Genomic DNA, 14238 nt, shown 5'->3' on the forward strand with positions numbered 1-14238 from the left:
CTAGCAAGACAGTCTGCATTGAAATGGCATACTTGTATATAACTTCCCTTGTCTATTTCTCCCCTTGATCAAAATGTACCGTTTCACTTATATATGCCATATTCTGAGTCATTGTGTATTTTAAATGTTTCTATTTTACATTGGCTCTATTTCATCTCATCATACAGCTACTGCCCAGATGTCCATTGTCCAGACTCATCAAACTTAGTTGAGTTTGTTGAAGCAAACAGACTTTAATGTCAATACTTTGGCTTCAGTCCATGACCTCTGAGCTGGCGATCCTCTCTTGCTATGTAGTAATAATTATGACTTTAAATGATGTTGGTGAGATGTTGAAAGAATTAGATGTGATTAATATCAAAGGTCCAAATTTCTCATAGACATAAAGTAGATTACACAGTGTCTTTGTCCTATTCTTCTTTACTTTGGTCTGAAATGATTTCTTTTGATTTTTCATCTCTATCATAACTAAGACATTACGCTGAATGGTCACATTTGCTCTAAGAATAAATTGCATTAATTCACTCTGCTGTCAGCCCCCAGCCCTGGCATAGAGCAAATCTTTGTCCTTGAAGAAGTATACATGGAGAACCATAGTGTCCTGTCCTTGGTCCTGTGCAAGTTACTACTCTCAGCAACATTTGGATGACAGCATGAGAGGAAGGTTTATTAAATTTGCAGGACACTAGATTTACTTGTAGTAAATTGAGTGTTTCAAATTAGTATTTGAAATTATTTCTATGATTCTAGAACTCTTTACCAATACAAATGAAATAAAGTTTTAAAAGAGAAATAGGAGAGTTATAAATTGAAGCAAAAATGGCAAGTTATATATTTTTAACATGTGTTTGCCAACCTCAAATAAATTTGGATGATTTAGTTCAGTTGGAGTTAAGTGTTAGACAACAATATGATTCAAGTGTAATACCTTCCAATAGTATTTTCTGCTTTCAAGCACTACAATGTATCTGAAATTTATTTGGCAATTTTACATGTGCTTACAGCTAACAGAATAGTATAAAAAACAAGTAATGAAGGTATTTCTTTAGAAAGATAAATCAGTGTGTTTTAAGGACACTCCTTTCTGGGCATTTTAATGAATAACAGTGTGAAAAAAAGAACTATGTATATTCCTTAATGCTTTCTTTGACTGTAACCTGTTAAAACCATTCATTCCAGATGTAATTTTTTTTATTGTAAAAACAAAAAAGGGTAAAAACTACACAAAATTTCCAAAAAATAGCAGGAAATTTACACTAGTGCATATTGTTATCTTAAAAGTACTTGTTCAGATTACAAGATTTATGCATGGAACAAATGATCAGATGATCAAATAATGAAAACTCATTTTTTGACGAACTAACATTAGGAGTATAGTTATCTATCTTGTACACACACACACACACACACACACACACACACACACATATACACATATACCGATAATCTCCTCCCTCCTTTTTTATTCTCCTTTATTCAACCCTAGTTGTTCTTACGTCTTTTTGTTTGTTTGTTTGTTTTTTTGAAGATAGTAGAAATGCAATTGATACAGAACTTACAGCAGTTTACTGGGATAACATTAATAGGTACCATAGTATATCTCATTATCTGCACAATAGTTGTCTAGCCAATTAGCAAAATCAAACTAAAGGCAGAACATTATAAAACCAATCAAAAGAGAATATTGAATAGAGTAAAACAATCATAATGAAACAAAACAGAGAGGACAACATTTGCTTTCAAACAGAAGATAGAAGGAAATCCCCCATATTTGCTATATTGCATACGGTCATCCTCCCAAGAGATGCTGAGACCTCCATCCCCAGTTGCTAACAAGTGAGGGAGGTTTGAGATGTTTGATTCCCAGCTTGTGCACGGGTAGGCTTACAGGGGATGCAGACTGGGTCTCCTGCTGGTTTGTGCTGGACAGAGGTGCTTACCAAGAGGTTGGGCGAATTGCTTCCTTGTGCAGCTGCCTGGGTTCCACCATGGCTGTAGCCAGATCTCTGTTATTGTCTTAATTTATGTCAATGTTTTCTGACATCTAATTGCTAATGGCTTTCATCATAAAAGAAACAGTTTTAATATTTAAACCTCCTTAATAGGCTACTATAAATATGGTAAGGATAAATTTTTCTTCAACATTTTACCTAATACAAAGTCTGCAGAAAATTTTTGGTCAAGGCTCCATGATTATGCACTACACAAAAAGTAAATTGAAGATATGATTCCAACCTAAACTTGTTATCAATTGTCATCTTCTATCAGCTCCCTCTTCTATAAACATAGCTGGCTGTTGTCTCTGTCATAACTTTATAGTATGAATAGAATTATAAACAAAATGTGAGCATGTTCTGTGCCCCAATGATAGGTTAAGGGAAACTGGAAAGACTCATTCAAATATAGCTGGGACTATCCTCCTTAGGAAGACTGTAGTACATTTTATTTTTTCTGGATCTCAGATTATACCTGTAGGGTTTCTGGCTAAAATTCATTATTTCTGAGTTGCTTCTGAACATGATTAAAGGTTATGTAACCTTTAGCTCCGTGTAACATCAATGCTGCTCCAATTTCCACTTGCATGTGGTGACACAACCCGGCGTAAGTTAAATCTATTCATAGGTTCAGTGCTTTGAGCTGGTGTGTGAAATGGTATGAGTTAACTATAACATGTAAAAAGAATGAATTCTTTGCATGAGAAACTTAATATTCAGTAAGTGTTTAAAGCTGTCTTCTACTCCTATCCAGGGAATAGGATTTTTGTATGCTCTTTCTGAACAGTATGGGGCTGGCCCTCAGGGTTCAGTAAATTTGAACCATCTTTGGGTAGTTTTTAAGCTTTCACAAAGCAGCTGAAATTATTGAAAATTGATTTTCTGCCCTGAAACATGGACATCTATGAAAAGTAATATTGGAAATAATTTTTTATTGAATTATATACCTCTTGAATATTCTAGAATTGAGCTCAAGTGTGTCCTCCTGCTGGAATATATAGATGAGAAGGGTCACAGTTCCCATACCTTTGGGATCTAAAATGGGCTGTCATAAAGGAATAGTGGTAGAAATTAAACAGATCATGTAGCCTGACAGTTTGCAGGTCAGGAGACAGTTTCGGTCAGGAAACAAGACTGAATCCTAGTGCTATAATGAAGGTGGTTGGTTTGAAAATACACAGAAACAAGAGGGTTGGAATAGGGAAGCTGTGAGAGCAGAAGCTGTTTATGAGCTCTTTGCATATATAGGGCACTTTAAAATATGGATATGATAGCATTCATCCATAAGTGTCCTGCTTTCCCTTGCAAAAAAAGCACATATTTCTTTCTCTTCTCCTACATGAGCTACACATTAAAAAAAAAACTTTTATACTTCTTGGAAGTTCCATCTCATATTCATTTTTTTATTTTAAATTTTTGTTTGTTTTAACTTTGTCTTATTTTAAATATAAATCTCTGAGTTCCTTTGTAAATAAATCTCACATCAGAAATAATTAATATTTTGGGTCAGGTAAATAGCCTGTCAACTGTTTCTGGACCTTTGGACTTTTGCTTTGACAAATTTTCTCCCCCAAATTGTTGATGTTGAGATGTTTGGAGTGGGGTGTTGAATGGAGCTTTTTCTTTAATAAGTATGCATACTCTTTATTATAAAAACAAATTGCTTTCACTTTTTCTTAGCTAATTGTACATTTGAACATCCTTGAAATGAGGGACTTCAGGACTAGGGGGAATATTAAACACTGGAACTCAATTGTTTGTATACTACTGAGTCTATAGTTTTCTTGCTATCTGTGTTGTCTGAACCAGGACTTTAGGGAGTAGAATAATATTACCTTTTAGGTGGGCTTTTCTTTCTTTGATTTCTGTTGTAGTCAAGGGTGGAGAGGAAAACAAATAGAATCAGGACATGGAGTTTATAATCTTGTTTTACGATGGTCACCCAGAGGTAACACAAGAAAATGCAGGAAATCTATACATAGCACCAAAGACATAAAATATTTGGCTAAGGGCCTGAGTCCCATAGCAGTATCCCATATGACTCCAGATGAAGACCCAGAGCTCATGACAATGTCTCTCACAAGTCCAACTGGAGGTCCAGAGCCCATAGGGACTCATGCCAGTTTCTTATATGGATCCATGCTGGGAAGGCCCAAAGGTCAGCGGTGGAAGCCAGGAAGTCTATGCCAGAGAGGTGAAGGAGCTGTGCTAGTGGAAGGAAGGTTCTACGCTGAAGCCAAGAAGTCACACTCACAACAAAGTCCAGGGCTGTCCTGAAAAACATCACAGCCTTCCTCAGCGACACAGAGGCCCTCCAGCAAGCACAGTTGAGTACATGCCAGGAAGCCAGCGTGCCGAGACCATCCTGGAGACACACGTCTTCTTCTGTGCAGCAACGAAGCAGTGCTTGATGTGAGGACCAGAGCTTCTCTAGGAGAAGCAACAGCTCAAACAGCAACACATAGGAGAGCCCACAATGCCTCAATGCCTCAATGCACCTCAAGGCCTAGCTTCTCCTTCTCCACATCTCTATTTACACCGGCAACTTCCTCAGGTGAAACATCTACGCTCAGCATCATGGTGATTTAATTCCACTGGCATTGTTAACCACCAAGTTTTTAATCCATAATAGTGTCTGACCTCCTAGAAACCTATTATTGAACAAAATCTTTTTCTGAATATATTGGAAGCCATAAAACAAGAGTACTTTCTATTTCCTCTTTTCTAAGTGTTTGTCTGTAGCTATTCTGACTTCTGTACCTTACCTGTCAAATACGCATTTCTTTCTAGCATCTACAGGTATTTAAATGGAATACCGTTTTCAGTATCTTCCCCATCTTGCTGTTTCTCTCTGATCATGCTTGTTGGTAAATGCTGTGCTAAATGTGCCATTTATACCTGACACATCTGTTCAGGAGTGTTTGGTTCAGAACAAAGTTGAAAGGATGTGACACTTCCTCTGATTCTACTAGTAAAGCCAATTAGGCTTTTTCATGGCATATTTATTACTTGCATGCTTGGAGCTATTTGCAAAATCCTCCTTTTAATGTTACATTTCCAGTATTTTTAGTTATTTATAGTTTTGAGACAGGATATCACTTTCACTATGTAGCCCAGGCCGGACTTGAACTCCTGACAATCTTCCTGTCTTAGCTTCCTAAATGCTGGAAAAAGAGGCGTACACCACTGTGCCCAGCTAAAAGACCCAGCTTCTCCCTCTAGTTCAGATGTGTTGTGTATATGTACCACCTCACCATGATGAATGTATTGCAAACATGTATGTAATTTACAAAGAAATCTTAGCAAAAAATTAAGATCTTAAAATACAACAAAAGTCTTCCACAAATTGTCATTCAACAGGAAATTTGTAACATTTTTTTTGTACCAGGAATTGAACTCATAATCTCATGCTTCCCAGACAGGCACTTATGCCACTGAGCTAGACCTCTAGCCCTGTAACTTTCATTTATCTAACTTGTATGCAATTATTGTTACAAGTATTAGAATTTTTAAAGGTTGGAGGCATGGAAAACAGCAATTTATTTTGCATTTGTTCTTCTTTTAAATTTTGTTATTCAGATATTTATTTTCTATGCAGGGTTAGAAAATGTTGAAGAAAAGTCAAGATAAGTACATTAAAATGCAAATAAAAATACATGTATTTGAAAGAGTACTTTTAGCAATGTATACATGTTTCATCTAGACAAAAGTTATACTTTCTTTGTCATTTCTATCAAGTGAAAGTTTGAGAAACCATCATTTCTCTTACTTTCTGTGCCTCACTTGGACCCATGAGAAAACATCTCTGAAAATAGGTACAGTTAGGGTAATACATAAATTTCAAGTTTTAGTACTATTTCACTCTCATTCTGGACAGCAGCTGGCTTAACGTATGTGATTGTCTTTGCTCTTTCAATAATTAAAGACCTCACACTCAAATCCTATTAATTTTATTTGTGCTATTAATTTCTAGGCTGTAAACTAACGATAATTCTATCATTCATATGTATGTTAATTGTGTCTTTATATGTATAACTAAAATACAATTAATATTTTTAAAGTCAGTGGGTAATTCAGTGAAAGGAATAATTTTTGTGATTTTTTGTCTTTCCAGGATTTTAATTTGCTGGTAGTTTTAATGTCTGAATTTATTTAGAGCACTACTAATATTGACACAGAAACATAAAAGCCATTGCATGTAAGCACAATTGAAATCATCTAGTCTTTCTATTTTGGAATCAACAACAGCTGACAACAGCTATAGCACATGTCAGTCATTACTGTGCTGAGAAGGCTAGATGGAGACAAGCCAAAAGTCACAAGTTACAGGTGACACCCACAACATGTAAGAAAAGTATTTTCCATTTTTGTGTCAGATACACACATCATTCCTTAAAGTCACATCTGACTGATAAAGGGGGCATCTTCAATAATCCTGATGTGCACATTTTTATCTCTGTTTACTGTATTTCCAGTGGACATCTCCAACGTACTCAGTTATTATGTGCAATCCAACACACTTTCTCCACAACTAGTGATTTTCTCAGTTAACCAATATAAACAGTTCCAGTTATAAATAAATGCCTTTGGCAATTCAAAAGACTTTGAAATTACTTTGGAAAAGAGAAAAGTAAATACAATTATCAAAAATCCGCATTTTAAATTTTATACTATTTTAATAATTTAATAGAAACTAATGGCAGGACTCATTTGAGTAAATAAGATACAGCACTGTTTTACACAGGCATTGTACATGGTCACATAATACACATATGCATGGAATTTAGACAGAATCAACTATAGCATATTTAAGTTATGGTGTATATCATAACTTTAAGGAGATTATTCATGATTTTTTCTTTTCTATATTATCACAGGCAAAAAGCAAAGAATATATATTATTGCCCCTATGTTTTCCTTATAATATTTCATATACTGCTACCAGATAAATACTGCTTTAAGGTAAATATATAGTATACATGCATGTATGAACACAATTAACTGGTGAATTAATTATTAATTATTATTACTATCATATTTCTTTCCAAATGACTAACCTGAGGTACCGAAAATCACAGGGTTTACATGAAACTGGATGACAAGCAACTAGGTTCCAAAACCGAGTATCTGAACCACATAATACATAGAATAAGTTTACATGTACAGGTGCTCATAAAAATAGATCTTATTTTATTGATTTTTGTGTCAGAATTCCACCCCTAGGGCTTTGAATGTTTTGCGTCCAATGAGGACATGGATTACTGGATATGGACTATGGATAATTATCAACATTGTTTTCTATGTCATTTTCCAAGTGTATTGGATATATCTCAAGATCATAATGTATTGCCTCAATTGAAATGGTTTTGAAAAAGAAAAGTGCTTAGAACAATAGGGGAAAACTAGGACTGTCCCAAGCTAACAAGGACGGCTCGCACATTTGTTCAAATAGAAAGACTTGAACAGGTTTTCTGCTTGACGTGACTGTCCTTTGCAATTTCATAATGTAGTACCAACTAATGATAGTAATAATAATAAATATTTTAGAACTGAGGATGGCTTTATGTATTATACCATTAACTATTAGTGCTACTAATCATTCAAAATTTAGAGGCTCCCTTGAATTCTTTTCAGAATTATGTAGAAGTTCTTGTGGTCTCCAAGCATGGATGCTTGGAACTGGCTCACCCACACATCTAAGTAGCCAGCAAAGTGGACTGTGGGCATGCTGGTCCAGCATAGGCTGACAGTGACAGATGTTCTGCTGATGGTCCTGCTCTTAGCAGAGGCACTGAATGTGGGCATGACTGACTGATACATACTTTATTCTTCAGGCTCACCTGGGCTTGTTCATGTGTCAGAGTTCCCACTGCTTTAGAAAGGACAAGTTTAAAAGTGCAAGCCCTTTTCCAATGTATTGCTTTACCACCCAAAATTAGGAAAATGGTTAGGTCCAGAATTAATGCAGGCAGAATTATCTAAGGGTGCAAACAGAGGGGGCCTTGAACAGAGGGGGGACATTACTGCACTGATCCTCCCAAGTTCTATGGTCCTATCTCAGCTCTTTTCACATTTGAGGAAATTAAAATCTGGAGAAGTCAAGTGACTTCAGCAAGAATTTACAATTATTTTATACACTATAATGAATTAAAATTGCACATGGTGCTTAGACTCACTAAAGTACCAAGTCAATTAAAACAATGTCCTTTACATATAAGAAAGCTTATTTAAAGGGTATGTTTAGTTGGGATTAAATTTATTTGATGCAATGACCTAAGCTCTTAAAATTATTATGAGTGAGGACTATTGTTTGTCTATTTCTATTGTGAATACATAAAATATTAAAATGACATGAGGTTTATATTTAATTATTGGATATGATGCATTTATTCCATGATTTTTAACCCTAATATTACTTTAAATGAGTTTTAGTTCAAGTCCCTGAAAGAAACGTAAAGAAAATATAAACATACTTATTATATAACACAGCTATAAAACAATAACTCTGCTTTATCTATGCTTTTTTATTTAAAAATAAAATACAGAATGAAACCAAAAATGAATAGAAGAAAATAATAAAGATTAGAAAACACAATCCCTTATCAAATTGTCAAAATCATTTTTCATATAGATTAACATTTTGATTCTTACATTTCTGTAAAAGTAAAAAAGGCTCAGAATAGTCTAAACAACTTCAATAAAGGAACAAAATTAGAGCTCCAACCCTCCCCAATCCCATGACTTATCACGAAGTTCCACCAATCATGACAAAATGGGGTTGATATCAAGATAGACAAACCACCAAAGTACCAACATGAAGTGCCAAAATAAATATTCACATAACAGACAACTGATTTCTGGCAAAGATGCAAAAGCAATTAAGTAGAGAAAGGTTATTGTACCCTCAAAAAATATACTGGAACAACTGCATATCCACATGCAAAAAAACCCAAACCTTATAACACACCAAAAATTTCTTAAAACATCCAAAGGTCAACTCAAAATGGTTCACAGTGAGTTAAAGTGAAGGCAGATGTGGCCTGAGTCGTGCTTGGCTGAATTCATTTTCTCTGGGACAAAAATACATGTTTTTTCATTATCATATTAATGACATGTTGATTATATATGCACGATATATTTATTTACTAATAATTGAGTTTTCAAGGCACATCCATTTACCTATAAACATGTCCAGTTTGTCATTCTTTATGGTTGAATAGAATTCCATTATATAGAAACACCAGCCCTTTTTTCTCCATTCCTCAGTTGATGGGGGCATTTAGGTTGTTTCCAAGATCTGGCTACTATAAACTGTGCTGGTGTAAACATAGGTGCACATATATCATTTTGGTATGATGTTTTTAATTATTTTAGGAAGATACCAAGAAGAAGAATAGCTGGGTTGGATGGGACCTACAATCCTAGCTGTTTAAGCAATTTCCACACTGATTTCCACAGTGGTTGCACCAGTCTGCATTCCCACCAACAATGGAGAAGATTTCCTTTTTCTCCACAACCCCTCCAGCATTTGTTATTGGTTGATTTCTTAATACTAGCCATTCTTTCTGGGGTGAGGTAAAATCTCAGTGTTGTTTTAATTTGCATTTCTCAAATGGCCAGAGCTGATATACTTTTGATAGGGTACTTGATAATTTTGCCCCTTTCTTGATCCTAAAGTTTCTTATGAAGGTATGGTTTATGTTGGCATTTGTGGTTTCAGTTTGGTCCTTATAGTTTCTCCATATATTTGTATTAATTACTGATAAATAAATGGTCTGGCACCTGTCACAAAAATTTAGTTCTTAGTCATAACTAACAGAATGAGAAATTCGGGGGAAAAGTCAGAGGCATCAATTAGGCACACACAATTTTTTTTCTTTAAAATCACTAAAGACACAATTTATCCCACTGAAATCTAGAATTACGGCCAATGCTGATTAATAACATTCACTTTATATTCTTTTATTGGTAATTTTTATTTTAAAGAGAATAAAACCAAGCAAAAATAAAACCACTCAAAACACAATGGTGTGGGTTGGGATTTAGCTCAATGGCATAAGTGCCTGCCTGGCAAGTACGAGTTTGATCCTTGGTACCAAAAAACAAAACAAAACAAACAAACAAACAAAAACTCTCAATGGTGTCACACAGGATTTGAAAACAAGATAATAGGAACTCAATAATGGTTATCATAATGCCTCCTGTTATCTTCAAACTAGTTGCCCATAACTTCAGATACAGTAAAAATCAAGCAAACCAGAAGAGAATAGAGCCAATTAAAACGATACAGTGAATGCAGTATGGGACTTCAAAACAAGGTAATAGTAAATCCAAAATGGTTACCATAAGAGAGCTTGTTATCTTCAAAATAGTTGCCAATGCTATCAGATATAATAAAACCAAATGATACAAAACAGAATAAAACCCAACCAAATAAAACAATGAAAATGCTACAGGACTTCAAACAAGATAAGAATTAACAATGGCTGCCACCTCAGAAGGCGATCCTCCATAGATGCTACTTTATGTATTCTTATCCTTTAAATAGATGCTCAGACTGCCAGCTTTAGGCCTGCAAAGCAGTGAAATACTAAACACTAAAAGCATGAAGCTGTATTTTACCTCAATAGCTGTCCTCTCAGGCTGTTTTTCTGGATCCGACAGTCACTTATGGCTGCATGTTGGCTCTCTGGCTCCTCTTGCCTCTCAGCCTGTGCACCGGAAGGGGCTGGCATCTGGTTCTCCTCCCGGCAGCCCATGTGTGGTACCAACTTGCAGGCAGTACTTGACTTCTCATTGGCTCTTGTTCTCCTCCCCTACAGTCTGCAAATGGCACTGACAGGAAAGGGCTGATGTCTGGTTCTCCTCATAGCAACCTGTGCATGGTGCCCTCATTTGATATTCTTTTTTTGACCCTACTTTGAGATTTTATAGCATAGCACTATCATAACAAAGTATCACCTAGTGGACAGTTAAAGCAACAGACATTTGTATTCCAACAGTTCTTGAAGCCCACAATTCAAGACCAAAGTACCAGCTGGTTTGATTTTTGTGGAAATCTCTTCATCTTGCAAACCGCTGCTTTCTTATTGTGTTAACCATGGTTCCTCCTCTTGTGCCCTCTTTTCTTACCTGTTTTCTGGCATCTCTTCCTGCCATAAGGACATCCATCTTACTGGGTTGAGGCCCCTCTCATGATTCCATTGAAAGTTAACCATATTTTAAACCTTCCAAACACCTTTCCAAACACAGTCACGTTGGAAGTTAAGGCCTCAGTCTATAAATTTTGAGGTTACAATTCAATCTATGACAGAAATCATAACAAAAATCTAGGCCTTCCTTAAATAATACAGTTTTGGAATTTCTCTCAATTGCATAATCTCTCTTTTATGTAATTGCTTATTAATATGTAAAGCTTTCCATAGTTTTCAACTGCTAATATATATATATATTTTTTTTCTCTTAATATTTAATTGTTGCAGTTCTTTTTGGAATAACTAGGTTATTGATTTCTTGTATTTGTTTTCTTTTCACTAGTATGACATGAGTTTTGATGTCTTGCTAAGATATTCCTGAATTATGAATGTTATTGCATGTCAGTAACTATCATAGTTAATGGATTTAATAATCTCAATCACACTTTGAACTCATCCACAATAGCTTCATATTTTTGTTTATTTGTTATCATTTGGGAACCATTAGAAGAACATGTTTATAGTAAAAATCTTTTTCCTTGTCTTGTATTATTTTGAAGTGGTAATATTCTGATGTTGATGAGGTAATAAAGAGAGGTCAAGAAAACTGACTCAGTCCCACACTTATTCCACCAATGTTTTCATCAGTGACACAGGCAAATTAGACCGAACTGAATCACATGAATTTTATAAAAATATATACTAGCTCTGAAATATTTGAATCTTGCATAGAGTCCACTTTATAATCAACTTTCTACTGTTCACATTAACACATAGAATATACCTGACCCGAGCGATCTATTCATAATAACAAAAAGCCTTTTACCTATCTTTGTAATATGCTTCATATATTTTGGATTCCTTTTCAATTATTGCTTGCTTCCTGACATAAAATGTTTTTTTACAAACTAATTGGTTTTAAAGGCATTAGGAACAACAGGAGAGTAATCAGAGCATAGTGGTGTAGTTTTTCATAAGTAATTGAAGATAATAATAACATTACTGACAGGGTATTTTACATTTAGATACAGTGGTGGCAATAACAACAAAAGCAAGTAAACAAAATAATGGATGCACTTCACTGTACAAAAAAGAAGAGAACAACAATCTGCGATTGATGGAACCATGAAGAGAGTTAAAGAGATCAGGTTCGCTGTTCTTCAGAGTCAACATGTGAAAGCTGCTACACACTTCTTCCGGCTCACTAATCAGACAGAGCCAAGTCTGACAAGTGAGCTGCCACTGGCAATGCGCAGGTGCTGTGAAAGCTAGAGAAGAAACTCTGTCCTGAATAACCAGGCACCCAGTTAAGACTATTATATTATGAAAGAAAGGAAGGCCAGGTGGAGACAATCAGAAATCACTTCTATAGTTCATGATGTTTCTACTCACATACCTGTGCAAATTGTTTTTTCTCATATATACAATATACTCACTTCTTCCACAAGCAAATGATTTGCAAGATTATAAATGTACTGCATTAGTTCAAATCCCAAAGCTGAGGTTTTCTGTAATCAGCTCTGTTTTCTAGTCTACTGATTTGAAACTGAAAGGTAGGTTATCTACTTTCATGTACTCTATGTACAATGATGGATGTACAAGTTACCAATTTATTAGCTGCCCTTTCCAAATCACCCATTCTGCCTGTTGCTATAGTCAGGATGTTAAATGATCTCCAGTGGCCCATGTGTTAAAGTGTTGGTACCCACACCATGGTGCTGTTGGCCGGTGGCAGAAGCTTTGAGAGACAGGCCTTACAGAAGAAGTTAAATCTTTAGGAAGTGTGTCCTCAAAGCTCATTGTGAAGCGCAAACCTCTCTTGCTTTCTTTACCTCCTGGCTGTCACTAGTGGAACAGCCTATCCACAAGCTCCTACCCTTTTGTATTGCCTTGTTACAGGCCCAATAGCAAAGAAAAGAAGCAACCATGAATTTATATCTCCAAAGCTGGGCCAAGAAGACCTTTCCTGTTAGAAGAAAGTGACTCATTTAAGGCGTTTGCTACCATAGTGGAAAATTAATGTATCTGCTTTATGAAAATCAATGTGTATCCTTTACCTTTCATTTTTCAGGAGGCACAAAAACTGCCAGTGGAGGATACATGGAGAAAAACTGCAAGAGGGAGAGTTTGCCCTGTTAGTTGTGATGCACGTTTTCTCTGAGAACTCACAACACATCTGGTTTTATACATTACTCCCTTGTAATGTATCTACCTGTGCTCTTGTAGCAAACATAATTTCTTCTGGTACTTGCATATGCAGGGCAGTATAGCCAGCAGCACCCAGAAGCCATTTGCTTCTTGTGGCACAGCATGCTCCATGGCTGCCTCTGTTCCTGTGAGCACTCAGATTCTCTAGTTTCAGGTTCATGGAAAAAAAAGCAGCTAGGAGAATCTTATGGCCAACAGCTAACCCCATCAAACACATCTCAGATGGTGTTGCTGTGGAGCACCTTTGGTGAGATACCTCTCCATGAACAGCCTTCTTCCATATGCTCAATGATAGACTTATTTTCTTGGAATCTACACTGGTTGAACATCACAGTTTAGTCTGCCATTTAATAGCCCAAGACTATGTCCTCACCAATAAGTTCGTGTATCAGTTCTATGGAGTGAAGCTCTTCTAATGCTCTGTTTTAGTTCCTCTCCTGAAACTAAAGTTTCAATGTTAACTGGTGCAAAGTAATGTAAAATGTCCACATTAATTTTTACAAGGCAAGAGTGTTTGTCCTGCATCACTGCCACAACACCTGAGATAAATCAGCTTATAAAGAGAAGAGGTTTTCTTTGGCTCAGTTTTGGAGGTTTCAATCCATTGTTGGTTGGCCACATTGCTTTGGGGCCTGTGGCAGGCAGTCCTTTTAGGCAGGAGCATATGAAGCAAGCTGCTCAACTTATGGCAACCAGCAAACAAAGACAGACTTATTATCTTGATTCTTTAGAACACTCTTTACTTCTTAATCTTCTAATCCTCTGTTATAGTTAGCAATTCCCTGTGGAAATCATTGTGCTTTCTCTTTCTTGATTCAGTGGAGCTGGACTGAGAGAATGGA

Source organism: Cavia porcellus, unplaced genomic scaffold (genome assembly GCF_034190915.1).
Source record: "Cavia porcellus strain 051 isolate PalLab524CR breed Dunkin Hartley unplaced genomic scaffold, mCavPor4.1 scaffold_17, whole genome shotgun sequence".
NCBI classification, from domain to species: domain Eukaryota; kingdom Metazoa; phylum Chordata; class Mammalia; order Rodentia; family Caviidae; genus Cavia; species Cavia porcellus.